Raw genomic sequence first — 13,828 nt, forward strand, 5'->3', positions numbered from 1 at the left:
TCCAGGTAAGCGCACCTTGGGGTGCTTACACACATAAATAGAAATGGGCTAGTCCAGGTGTGAGAATTAGCCTGTAAGGGCTAGAGTTCATGGGCCAAGCAGTGTTTAAATGAATACAGTTTGTGTGTTGTTATTTCAGGCATGAGCTAGCAGGCGGCCTGGGTGCTGGGGACGCAGCCCCGCCACTCCCTATTTCAACATTCTCCTATAATCATATGGGTGTCTATCTTAATTGTCATCACAGAGCCTTCATCCAGTAATTGACTAAAGCAGATGCAGAGATCCACAGCCAAGCACTGAGCCAAGCTCTGGGAGTCCAGTTGAGAAGGAAGGAGTGGTGAGGAGGGATCAAGGTCATCACAAGGGAACCCAGAGAAACAACTAACCTAGGCTCATAGGGGCTCACAGTCTCTGGACTGAAAGCTAGGAAGCCTGCATGGAACCAACCTAGGCCTTCTGCATGTGTGTAACAGTTGTGTAGTTTGGTCTGTTTGTGAGCTTCTAGCAGTGGGATCAGGACCTGTCCCTGACACTGGAACTGGTTTTGGAGGGCCTGTTCTGGGTTTCCTAGCTCAACCTTGATACAGGGAGAGGAGACTGGTCCATGCCTCAACTTGATGTGCCATGCTTTGTTGATGCTCAAAGAAGGCCTGTCCTTTTCCAAAAGGAGATACAGGAAGAGTGAATAGGTGGAATGGAGAGGGGAAGCAGAGAGTGGGAGGAGAGGGGGAAGGGGAAACAACAGTCAGAATGTAAAATAAATGAAAATATTTAATTAATTAATAAAAGTGTTATATTAAAAAATGATTGGGGATTGATGTAAAGGACGAAGGTACTATGGTGTGATACAAACCATAGCAATGGCCTTTGAACTAAGAGTCAAGTTTGAATTCTAAAAATTTATTAACTAGCCATATCTCTGCACCTATTTATCAGTTTGCAAGATGGAAGACTGAGACAAGATTACTATTTCCAGAATGGATTATTTGTATGAGCTGGTGTCAAGTAGTACATGGCAAAAACCTCTATAGGGCTTGTTTTGAATTTATATTAAATATATATTTAAAATAACTATCCTATCAAGTCTATGATTTCACAGACACAATTTTTTAGAACAAAGCAGAAATAGCTGTTTAAATCCCAAAGCATAGTCAATGCAAAAAATATTACATAAATTTTGGCTTAGACACAGAAAAATGTAAAGGTGACATGTTTAAAACTAAAATGCTAAAACACTCCAGGTCACTTCTGGCTCTGGATTTCTTCCTTCTTAGATGTCACCCAGATTGGCTGTGAATGAGAGAATGAACACAGCACCTGGGTGGATGCTACGCACATAGGTAGGGGAGCAGAACCAGAGGCCAACTCTCTTTAAGGCAGGCTGAAGAATTGAAATCAGTCCAGATGGGCAAAAGCCAAGAGGACTGTGAGTGCCCTGAGCTAACTTCTAAACAGAGATGGGGATCCAAAGAACTAATCAACGTAATCCAGCCAGTGATAAAAGACAAATTAGATCCATGTTGAAATGGTCCAACAGCAGATGTTCAGGACACCCCAGAAATCAGGCCAAATAATCCAAGCACTTGAGGTGCCCAGGGGAAACCATGAACCCTAGAAGGGCACATTCATTGCTGAAGCATTTAAGGACTGCTTTAGAAGACCTGACAATTCCTCGGCGTTGGGGATAGCTACTGACCCTGCAAGGGGAAGCGAGGTAATGTCAGCTGTCAGTGGAGAATATCAAGGACAGGCAATCAAGCATCGTATTGTGCAGGGGGCAAAAAGGATAGAAGTTAATGTATCTTTAACTCCTCCCTGCTGTGCTTGCCATTTTCTTGGAACTTCTTTGATCTTAAAACCTCTCACGAGTAGAGACTTCTTGCCTACCACCTTCTCAAATCATTTTTAAAATCAAGAAATGGACTCAGAAAAGATACTCCACTTCAACTTGCCCAAAAGAATACAATCCGTTTGTGAAGTGACTTGGGCTTCCTGCTCAATCCACCTGTGTATCTCAGCAAGACAAAAGGTCAGCTTCACAAAGGGCACATAATAGTTTGTGCAAGGATGGGCTAGTGGAATGGCTCAGTAGAGGTGCTTGCCCCCAGATCTGATAACTTAAGTTCCATCCCCAGGACTTACATGATAAAGAAAACAGACTCCTAAGGGTTGTCCTTTGACCTCCACATATATGCAGAGATATAAAAATATGAAGCATACACTATAGATTTATGAGAATGAAGTGATCAAAGACAAAAGCGCTTTATAGACAAGGACAGAAAGCTGAGCATGGTATGATGGCCATATAGACTGAGCGCTTAGGAGGTGGATGCGATAAGATCCTTAAAATGAAATGCTGATTCAAAAAGTAACACACAAAACTAAAACAAGGAAAGCATTGTGAGTCTGAGCTTTAAAACTGTCCAAAAATGAAATGTATCTAAACGGCATATTGTGTCCTGCCACCTCCACTCCCTAATCCATCTTGCTCAACCACTCTTGGTCTCTCGCTCTTCTCTTCTATAGCTCCCTCCTCCCTCTTCCCTCTTGTCATCTTTTTTCTCTACATCTCCCTCACTCACATAAGAGCATTTTAGGAGAAATAGGGAGAAAGATATTAGATGATACCATTTTTTTTAATTTTACTAACACAAAAATCATCACTCATAAAGTAGAATGCAAAAGTACACTCAGGAGCAACCTACGCTTGAAGAAATGACTGCTATGCTTACCAAATCTTGGGGGTGAACCTAAACCAGTAAAGAACCTGCTTTGTTTCAAGAGAAAGCAAATGAGATTGAGTCATGCTTCTGGACTTGCCAATACCAACTCATCCCTTCTGCTCCCTTCCCCTTTCAGGTCTTCCTGTTCTGTTCTCTGCTTCCCCTTCCTTTGTTCTCCCAATTATAGTGTTCTATATAAAAATTCAAATGCTCAAAGCTGTGTGTTGTGATCTTCTCAGCAGATGGCATGTAAACACAGAGGTCACTGGGTTGGAGCCTGGTTTTGCAAGCAAGAGAAGTGGGCTTCAGGATGGGGGGGGGGAGCTGCCACTGATCCCAAATGCCAGGAGACACAGCCACCTCCCCTGGGTATACAACCTCTCTGGTAGCTCAGGATTCAGTTTCTTCTGAGAACAGAGATATAATACAGCAAAATGCCAAGAGACAGAAGAATGGGGATTTATTTGTCTGAAGTCTAAACTCCTATCATGTTGTTGAGGGCCACAAGCATTAGCCAACTTAATGTAGATTACTTTAGCTACTCATTCCTCTTCCTGCAAAATGCTTCCCTATGTCTCTCTGCATCGCCATCTCTTCCCTCCTTCCTGCCTGAAATTTATAACAACAGATCAGCCACCTAGTCAATTTTATACAAGATGAGTTGGTAGAATTATATCTTCTCTTCCAAACTTGTCAATGCTCTCTCTAAAATAGGGCTACATGGTAGATTTATACACAGATGTTCCTTGATTTTATGAGGTTATATCATAGGTTGAAAATATCATAACATGGCAATGTGTTTAGTAGCCTAAGCTACTGAATTTCATAGCTGAGCAACACAGGACACTGCAAAGCATTGTCATTGACTCTGGCAGCTACATGACTGAGTAGGAGCAACTCACTGTTTATCTTTGCCCAGTACCACTACCCAGGGTCACACCACTAGCCACAAAATGTATTCAAACTTAAAATATAGTTTGTACAATGCATAACAGTTTCTCACAATTCAAAAGCAAATAAAAATATTAACTTGGGCCATCATCAGGTAGAAACTGGTTTTATTTAGACTGTAGTCTCTCGGTCATTTACAAGCAAACTCGCTTGCAGTTTCAGATGGAAAATGTTAGTAAGAGAAACTAGAAACTAGTTATTAACTCCTTTGCCAATAGGGTTTTTCTTTTATTCTGGCCACAGTATCATCCATAATATATTTTCCTGATGTTTTAACGTTAGCTCTTTTTTTCCCTTCCTCTCCTTCTTTCCAAATCCCATGCCCCCACATCCACTATATGGAACATTCAGTTCTTTAGATATCAGCCTATGATTTCTTCAGGGCTCACCTTTGGGTGAGCAGAACCAAGTCTATTTACTTAGCAAAGTCTACCTTTTCCTGAAGAACTGGAGATTGTAAACAGCAATTCATTGTATATGTTAAGTATTGAGTAGAGTCAGTACTCCGCCAGTTCTTATTCCTTCTCCCCTTTTGCTTGCTTCATTGCTTTTATCCATTTTCTTCTTATGTCAAAAATGAAATGCTTCAGGACATCTGTTTTGAAAAGAGAGCTTTTTAACTACTTATAAAGATGAACCTATTTATCCGTAAATCTTCATAGACCAATAGAGTATAACAAAAATAAATTACTTAAAAGTGAAATAATCAAATGCAGACACATCAAATATAACTCTAATATTTTAGTATCATGTTCAGTAAACATAAGCCAAGTCAAGCAACTACAAAGATTGATGGTAATTACTGTTTCCTCTCTCCTATAATCTGGCAGGCAGCATTCAACACTAAATGAACCAGCTCCAGTCTACATACATTTGGGATAGTAGTACCCTAAAAGTAAACACAGACTCTTTTTATCTTTACTTCATTTTTAGTGTATAGGAGTTGGGTGGGAAGAACAAATATGGAGGTCAGAGGACAACGTGTGGGAGTTGGTTCTCTCCTACTCCTATGTGGGTTCCAGGTACTGAATTCGCATCATCAGGCTGGATGAGAAGAGCCTAACACTGAGGCAACTCTCCCGAGCCTAAGATTATTTGTGTGTGTGTGCCCCAAATTTCACTGACCCCACTACAAAGAAGACAGAACATCATGTCCTCAAGAAACTTAGAATTAAATTGATGAGAACAGTCATGGCTAGCTGTGTTAACTGGTCTGGAGCGAGACAAAGAATGAAGAGAAGGCACAATGTAAGAAAAGGACTGCATGTACTGTAGTCAGAAAATTTTGCTGAACTGTGACGCCAAAGAGATGCTCTAAAAGATGAGAAAGATCCGTTTACCTGACAAATCAGGAAAAAAATACATCTAAACCGAACATCGCATGCCAAGATTCCAATCACCCTGTTTTCCCTGAATTGTCAAAATGCAATTTTATTCCGACCAGAGCAAGGCTTCTCTAGGCAGGTTAAAGAGCAGTGGAAAGTCATTGATACGTTTCGTGCCAGGGAGGGACATGACCTGGTTTATGCCTCGAAAGTCATCGGAGACAAGTGGATGAATTTTACAATAAATAAATCACACCTCAGTAAAGCTGTTCACAATAAAATAAACGATATCAGCGGCTATTTCCTAACCAGTAGCAGTTATAAAGTCACAGGCACTTTTTTTCTCCTTATAAATAGCTCCAAGTTGAACTGAAGTCCCATTGGGGTGGTGTTGTAGCTCACCATTCTAACCCCTTAGAAGATTTCAGAGTATATTTGGTGATTGAGCTAGAGGAAAAGCCGCTAGTAAACAATTCAAGTAACCTGTAATCAAGTGCTAATTGGAATGGTGCAATCTTTCACTCTTTGAATTAACCCCACACCTGCTGGAGGATGAATCTGTTTTCCAGAAAAAAAATGTGTGTCTTTCATTAGGAACCTGGTAACTTAAGCCACGACAATTACTTTGCACTTCTGTGTTGAAGCATCATCCAATGAACAATTCAAATAGCACTAAAGACAGAGCCAGCCTTCATGCAAATGACAAGACAGAGTGTTCGTTTCCTCGGCAGCCTTCCAAGCCCACATTCTCCGGCTTTTCTTCTCCCTCCAGCAGAATACTTTCCATTTCCCACCCATGATCTACCATCAACTTGGTAAAGATCACCTACCTTACCCTGTGCTTGTTTTCCTCAATGTACAAGATGCACCGTAAGGACAATTCTATATACAATAAATCCTTGGATAATCTATTGAAAACAAATACTCTAAAAGTAAGCCCCAAACGAGTTATTTCCATGTGTAAGCTATCTACAATACCTGAAGGAAAATGATTTGCTTACATATAAATCAATGGACATCGGATAATACCAGAGTCATCTGAAACTTTTGAAGTTTGAATCATCAAATTAGGGACAGACTGTGTTGAATGCCAACTGTTCAAACATCAAATTTGTAAATAATGGGCCTAGACAATTAACCAAGGACTGTTTACAGGACCTAGAATAAACTTCTAAGCACAAAGTCATGACTCACACAGCTGAACTCAGATATGAGCAAAAATGCTCTGGATTAGAAAGATGCAGAGTGCTAGACAGGTAACATCGTTGATAAAATCTAGCATAACTTTCCAATCTAAATGAGTATCTTCACTGCAGAGACAAATAGACAGATGCGCAAATATTTAATACCTAGACAATTTTAACTCACCCTAAATAATATGAGCAGGAGGATTCCACCCCCCCCCCTCTATTTTCCCTCATAGTTTTAGGTTCTAATCACTTCCCTGTGCAAAGTTCACTGAGACAACCAAAAGAAAAGATACCACTGTGGCAATTAAGCAAGTAGCACTGATTTTGATGTTTAGTGTAAGCCCACAGAAGTAAATGAGTATCTAATCATGAGTTGTAATTGTTAAAATCCCCATGAAATAATAAAATGGGCTTAACAGAAATTCCACTTAGTACAACAGGGACCTTGGGATCTTGAAGTAACTTAGCAATGACATTGTAGAGTATGTGTACAAATGTACTTATTGTACAGAAGGGAATGTGATAATAAGGAAGACAAAAGTCCATAAACAGTCATCAAAATGTACACGAGTCCAAGAAATCATTAGAGAAAGCAAAGGAAAGAAAAAAGAAAAAGGAACACTGTTTTGTAGAAGATGCAGCAAATACGGATCTAGAGCTTTCTTAATCATTTTGTCACTAATTAAAAATGCTAATGAAGATGTAGAAAAAGGATAATTCTTGTACATGGTTAGTGGGAATATAAAATTAGCATGGTCATTTTGGTGTGTGATAGAGAATTTCCTCAAAAAAAAAAACTCTAAAAATAAAACTATCATGTACCCCATAATTGCCCCGTCTGGGTGTCCGGATGCTCCTTTATATAGCGCTAAATGAAAACTGCATCTCAATCAAGCCATGGCAGCGGCAAGGACATTATAACACCTGATTCAGGTTGATTGTGAGTTCAAAGCCATCATGGGCAACAGAGAAAGACTTTGAGGGGGAACGGGGAGGTACAGAGACAGAAACAGGGACAGGGAGGAAAAGTGCTTTCCCATGCCTACCTCACTGAGCACTATAGCTTGGCTCCACAGTCCACTGAAGGTTCTGCTTGTTGACTCTTAATGGAGTACCTAACTGGGAATCATGGCTCGCTGCAGATCCACAGCATCCTAACAGTATCATACTGCATACTGCTAGCTTATTTATTCATATAATTGCACACAAACTGAATTCTTGTCTGTCAACTCAGTTGAAGTAGTGCTTTGCTGAGGCTTTGGGAGGAAGCAGGCCACCGTCTGCAAAATGCACTAGAGAGTGTCTGTTTCTGCCTGGAGCTGGAGCTCAGGATTTGTGAAAGGAATCGAAACTTATTCTCAAATGATAGGGATGGATGAAGAGCTCCAAATTGGGCAGATTTCCCCTCAACCAGCTACTGTCCCTTGCTTTCTTCTTTACCTCATTTCTCTTTACCCTTTTATTAATTTACCTTTTTCAGCTGTCTGGTATCCATTTTTATCATGTAATATGTTTTACAGAAGTTTGTAGAGATATTTGACATTTGTGTTGGTTTGAGTAATAATAGCTACCACAGGCTCATGTTTGAATGCTTAGTCATCGGGGAATGGAAGTATTTGAAAAAGATTAAGAGGTGTAGCCTTAGAAGAAGTGTGTTTCCAAAGTCCATGTCAAGTCCTGCCTTTCTCTTGGTCTACATATTAGAATGAAACTCTTAGTTGCTTCGCCAGCACCATATGTGTCTGCTGTCATGTTCTCTGCCATGATAACAGACTAAACCTGTGAAACTACAAGCCAACCCCCAGTTAAATGCTTTCTCTTATGCGAGTTTCCTTGCTCGTGGTGTCTCTTCCGAGCAATAGTAACCCAAGATAAGCTATTTATATACAAACTTGAAATTGGTGTGTTGGCAACACCAAAAGAAAAATCCAGTGAAACATTTTAATAAAGGAAATGCCTTAAACACAGTGAAATTTTAAGTGAGTAGGATCAAGCAGCCAGTAAACTCTTTCTCGGAAACATGAGCCTTAACTTCTGTTACTAACTTTAACCCTGTATGTTCCTTTACATACTTTAGGTGCTCAGTGGATATTTCCACTGAGCTTTCTGAGGTTCAAGTGAGACTTGAACTCAGTATTCTCAGGTGTTCTCAAGTGTCCAGCTCACAAAATAAAATCTACAACTGAAGAAAAAGTGAAATGTCTTGAAAAGTTATGTTAGGAGGCAAAGCAGGATCAAGGACCGGTAGCATCTTCCACCATACGAAAGCAGTCAGACCCCTTTGGACATACCCCCCATTCTTTACTACAATCTTGGGAGGTGGTGTGGTTATTATTGCCATATCATTGTCCTTGATGAAGTTGTTATGAGACACCTATCTCGGTTTACTCGTATAAGCTCCAGACTGCAGGCACATATACCAGAAATGCCAGCATGCTTTGAATCGGGTTGGAAGGCCAGCAGCTGCACCCACCCTCTCTTTCATTCTACCCATGGCCTTCATATACTGGTGTCTCCTGTTTTGCCGCTGATTATTGCTGTCACTTGTGTTACATTATTTTTTATAGAGATTTCAGTGGGACTGGGAAAATAGTCCCGCTTTTTTAGATGATCAGGAGAAATCAAACTCGGGACAGATCTGTGAGCAAGCAAATTAGTGGCTCCAGCTGATTTGATCAAAAGACAAGTGCAGCAAGACCCAGTCAGCTGCAGCACATATAGAAAGCAATTCTGCTTTGGTTATTCTACTCCTTAGAATAAACCTTGCCTTAAAAAAAATCCTTCTTATAGTATGAATATAAATTTTTGTGACCTCTTTGCCGAAGTTGCCCATCTAATCTCAGTTTTCTGCACCTACAGGTTGTATTTGTGCAGGCCAGCCATAAAATCTAGCAGACAGATGGAAAGGTACCCAGATTTGGGCCATGTTAGAAAAAAAAAAAAAAAAAAACAGAAAACCCAGCAATAATTGCCCAGTTCCTAGCCTTACTTACTAAGCCGTTTCCTCCTGACACTCTTGTCTCTACCAATAACCTTCACACACCTAGGTTCGCATTTCACCTTCCAGGTGTGGTGTGGATGTTTCTGCTGTATTATTTTATTTATGGCCTTTTCAGTCAACTCAGCACTGGTCCTATACGTGGTCATCTCAAGAACTGAAACTTATCCAGAGTTTGTGGAAATGCCCTGACGTGGAATAAAATAAGTGTGAGGAGAAAGGCGACCTGGGGTGAACCTGGCATCCGCCGGGCCCTCCCCAGCAGCCAACACTGTTGTCTAATCATCCTTTGTTCTTTTCACTATCCCCCATTTTCAGTTTTCCTTCTGCCTCCCATGGAATCAGTGCAAGTTTCTGTTCTATTTCTTTTTAAAGAAAACACACTGGTCTCAGTAAATTTTAGCCAAATATTCTTGTCAGCACAAGAAGAGAACCTCGTTTTACAGTATCTATGGATATTCAAAAGACCTGAACATGTAAAAAGAGGCAAAGCAGGAAGGAAACTTCTTCATACCTGCCTTTAACTAAAACATTAATCTCCAATATTCCTCCCTTGTGACATTCACCCACTTCTTCCTCTTCCTATACCTTAGATATTTGTCAGTAAGCTCCCTTATATTAATGTCTATGTACAAGTTATTCAAATAATCTATTTCTGTATCTATAGACTGTCTTTACACATATCAAAATGTAATCTAGAGATAGGATCAGAAGCACAGTACAGTTTGAACCACGTAGAAGGGAAACTCATCTTTCCCTTGTCTTCCTGTTCACTCTCTTCCCATGTAGATATTTTGGGTCACCTTTTTCCTCATGTCTTCTTTGCTAAATTTCTCCAGACAATGAAGTCTCTTTGTTACTTGTGATTTTTACCTGCAAATATCAGAATTCAATCTAGTATTATGTAAAATAAAGATAACATCTTTGAGTATGTGTTAAAATGGCTACTAGGAAGCCATAAATAAACAGACCGCCTTTGTCTCTTAAATATCAATTATAAGTTCATCATTTTTCATTGATATTTTCCATTTTTATTTACCTATTTTTTCATATGGAATTTGCTATCATCTCTATGAAATTAGTATCTTACCAAAAATTTAGAAGAGAGTCCCTTTCAATATACTTACCTTTTACTATGAGGTCTGGCTGACAATTTCAAGCAGTGAAATCCCTTTAAATGATGAACTAACAGCAAACTGTGAACTATGACCATCCAACACCTGACTCCACATCAGACTATTTCTCCTAACTCTGGTTTCAGGAATACACGACTTCAATAAAACACTCTAAAGAGCTGTGTGTGTCCAACCCAATGACTAATATCTAACCACAAGCTATGACAATGCATAGTGCCTTAAAATTTGGGAGATATAAGTCTAGTGGTGTTGCCTTTAAATCTGTACTTATTTCTGCTCCTCTGTATTCTGCCCAGGTTTGTCATTCCATGTTTTTAGTCTACCTACTATACGTCTGATAGTCAGATTTGTTATCATAGTTATTTAACTAACTGTGTGTAGTTTGGGGCCTCAATTTATAGTTGTACACAACAACAGACTCTAGTAAGTTATTTAAAAATAGAAAATGAAACAGGTTTTCTAAAAGAAGAACAAATATAGAAGGCAGAGCAGGAGTCACCAAAACCTTTCTTAACTGTCTTCAGCCACTGACCCTTCCTCCACCACCCTTTTATTGAAACTTTTTGTCTTCAATGTATTCATTGATCAGTTGATGTATCTTTTGAGAGAGATTTTAAGAGCCTTATCCCAATTTGACCACTGTGAAGAGTGTAGTTCACCTACCTAAAGAAGAAATCTAACAAAAGCACTTACCCTTTACCCATAATAGCATGCAAATAGGCAATTAGCTTTCTTGTGCAGTATCTGATACTGCCCAATGTGCTTTCACTTGGTAAAATTAAAACTATTAATTAAAGGAATATTCTCTGTTTTCTATTTTTCTTTATTTGGGGAGTAGAAAGTTGAGTAATTGACTTTCATAGCAATGATAGCCTCTGCTAGGTTTTATACACAAGCTTGTTTCTCTAGTGACTTTAGTGCAGGGGTTAGCAAATTGGAGGAAATAATGTCTTAGTATCTCTCATGAAGGGTTCCTTTAGGATAAAACTCATCATAACAACTTAATATTATCTTTAAAATGCCTCGTGGTTATTAGAACGGAGAAGTGATTCTTAATATGCAAACCAATCTAATTGGTTCCTTCTCCAATCTCCTTAAATTCATGTCTCACAAGAAATGGAAGATGATGGGGATACTAATTACTGAGACAGTGTCTCACTAAAATATTTTCTAGGACGATTTTCAGAGTCATGTTAAAGAACTCTGAAATTAAGAAAGTAAAGTCAGAGTTGGTGATTGGAGAGAAACACATGGGGCACTTCTGAGTACTGGTTATATTTGGGGCTCAGCACTTAAAGATAAGCACAAATCTCTTTGTGATTATCACACTTCAAAGAATATGTTTGAAAATGCAAAGAGAAAATAAAAGAATTTATAATAATATGGGTAATTGCCGGGTGGTGGTGGCGCACGCCTTTAATCCCAGCACTCAGGAGGCAGAGGCAGGTGGGTCTCTGAGAGTTCGAGGCGAGCCTGGTCTACAAGAGCTAGTTTCGGGACAGGCACCAAAGCTACAAAAAAACCCTGTCTCGAAAAACCAAATAATAATAATAATAATAATAATAATAATAATAATGGTAATACAGATATTCACATTTATCAAAACACATTGAAAGTACTTTTATTATTTCTTTGTTTCATTAAATATAAATTTTATCTCAAAAGGAAAAAAGGAGGTTGGAAAGAAGACATGCACATGTGGGCATATCTACTTGCATGTACACATGGCCACACCCACATGAACACATACTTATACCACAAATACAAAATGCAAGGGATAAAAATAATTATAAAATCATGAAATTCTAGCTATTGGCATATGTATTAAATCTTTGGGGGTAAAGGATACCAATAGCTGCACTTAATGTTTATTTTGTTTGAAATATATTCCAAAGATGAAATTGACTTGTGGGTAAGAGAATATAAGTAGTAATATATGAATATTGACTAGAAGGGTCACTGCATATTACTTTCAAAATTTCTATATATTTGAAATTTCCTACACAAAAAAAAAATCTTAGAAGTGAGATTGGGCTAGAAGATTGCTCAGTTAGAAAAAGTTCTACATAAGGATCTAAATTCAAGTCCCTAAACTTGAGTACAAAAGGTGAGCATGGTGGTTCATGGGTGTTATCCAAGTTGGGAGCAGGGGAACTGAAAAAGACAGGAGAATCCCTGAAGCTAATTGGCAGCCAACCCAGCTAATCAATGATCTCCAGGTTTAGGGAGGAGAACAGTGAACAGTAATTGAGGAATACAGTCACTGCTGACCACTGGTCTCCTCACATATGTGCACCCATATGTTACATGTACATTCATACGCTTAAACACGTAAACACATGCACACACACAAATCAGAAGGTAAGCTGAACTTAAAATCTTTATTTTTCTAAAAGATTTTCATACGTGAGTACTGTATTTACATCATTTCTACCTTCTCCCTCTCCTTCCTTTTCTCATTCAACTGCCTCTTAAAATCAATATATTCTCCAAATTTTGGTCTCTTGATTTTCATAAGCAGTGAAACTGCCATAAGCACATCCCAAAATTTTGCCAACTGAAAAGTTAATACACTTTCTTTACTAATTTGTTTTTCTTGTTTTCTTCTTTAATGCAAGAGCAATAAGGTACATTACCTCTAAATCTAAATTCTTGTAACAGCCATGTTGGAGGAAAACTCAGAATTAGCCAACTCCTGTATTTGAAATACGAAGGAAATTCCCAGCTGCTGGTACCTTTTGCCTTCTTACAGCCACAGAAGTCTGCTGCCTATAAGCATGTTTTTTTCTTTCTTTTACTGAAAAGTTTTTTTTTTTCATACACTATATTCTTCTTATGGTTTCCTCTTCCCCCAACTCCTCCAAGATTTCCTCCATCTTCCCTCCCATTGATATATATATATACATATATATATATAGAAAGGTAGTATCCATTCACTAATGATTCTAACACATGAGCAACAAAGCACAGGAGATTCATCTCCAATCGAAGTAGCAGCAGTTCCTGGATAAGGTATCCCAGAAGACAGCAATACCCAATGGAGTTGGCAGTACCCATGTGGAAAGGCTTAGGTGTGAACCCTGGGGGAAAGTACTTTGAAGAACTTAGGTGACAAAGACACCAGATGGTAACCAGAGCAAGCTAAGGAGCAAATGGTGGATGCTATACAGATGTCAAGACTCATTTATGGATTCATGTGAGACGCACCCTGGGGTTTATGTCATCATATACAAGCAAGCTGTCAGCTTCACTCACTGGTATTTCTGTGAATCACAAATGTCTCAATATTCATCACAAGAATCTAAAACACTCTGCCACATTCAGCATGTTAAGGTGAAGAAAGAGTTTTTATAGCACTTCTTAATGGTCAAATGTCTTCAACATTCTCTAGTCACATAGCATTAAATATAACTATGTAGAAAGACTGAAAATACAGGTAAATGAAAAAAATATCCGCTTGAAAGCAGAGCCTGTGTTGGTTTGTGTGGTACTTAAAGTCACAGAC

At 38.9% G+C, this 13,828-nt stretch overlaps 1 protein-coding gene across 3 annotated transcripts in view; it reads left to right on the forward strand.

The window, feature by feature from the left end:
* The window catches only part of Gria3 (glutamate ionotropic receptor AMPA type subunit 3), a 272,274-nt gene that overhangs the window by 173,219 nt on the left and 85,227 nt on the right, over window positions 1-13,828 (forward strand). The gene's annotated exons all lie outside the window — the stretch shown is intronic.

Source organism: Alexandromys fortis, unplaced genomic scaffold (assembly GCF_014885135.2).
Source record: "Alexandromys fortis isolate MF-2015 unplaced genomic scaffold, M_Fortis_MF-2015_v1.1 scaffold_114, whole genome shotgun sequence".
Lineage (NCBI taxonomy): Eukaryota > Metazoa > Chordata > Mammalia > Rodentia > Cricetidae > Alexandromys > Alexandromys fortis.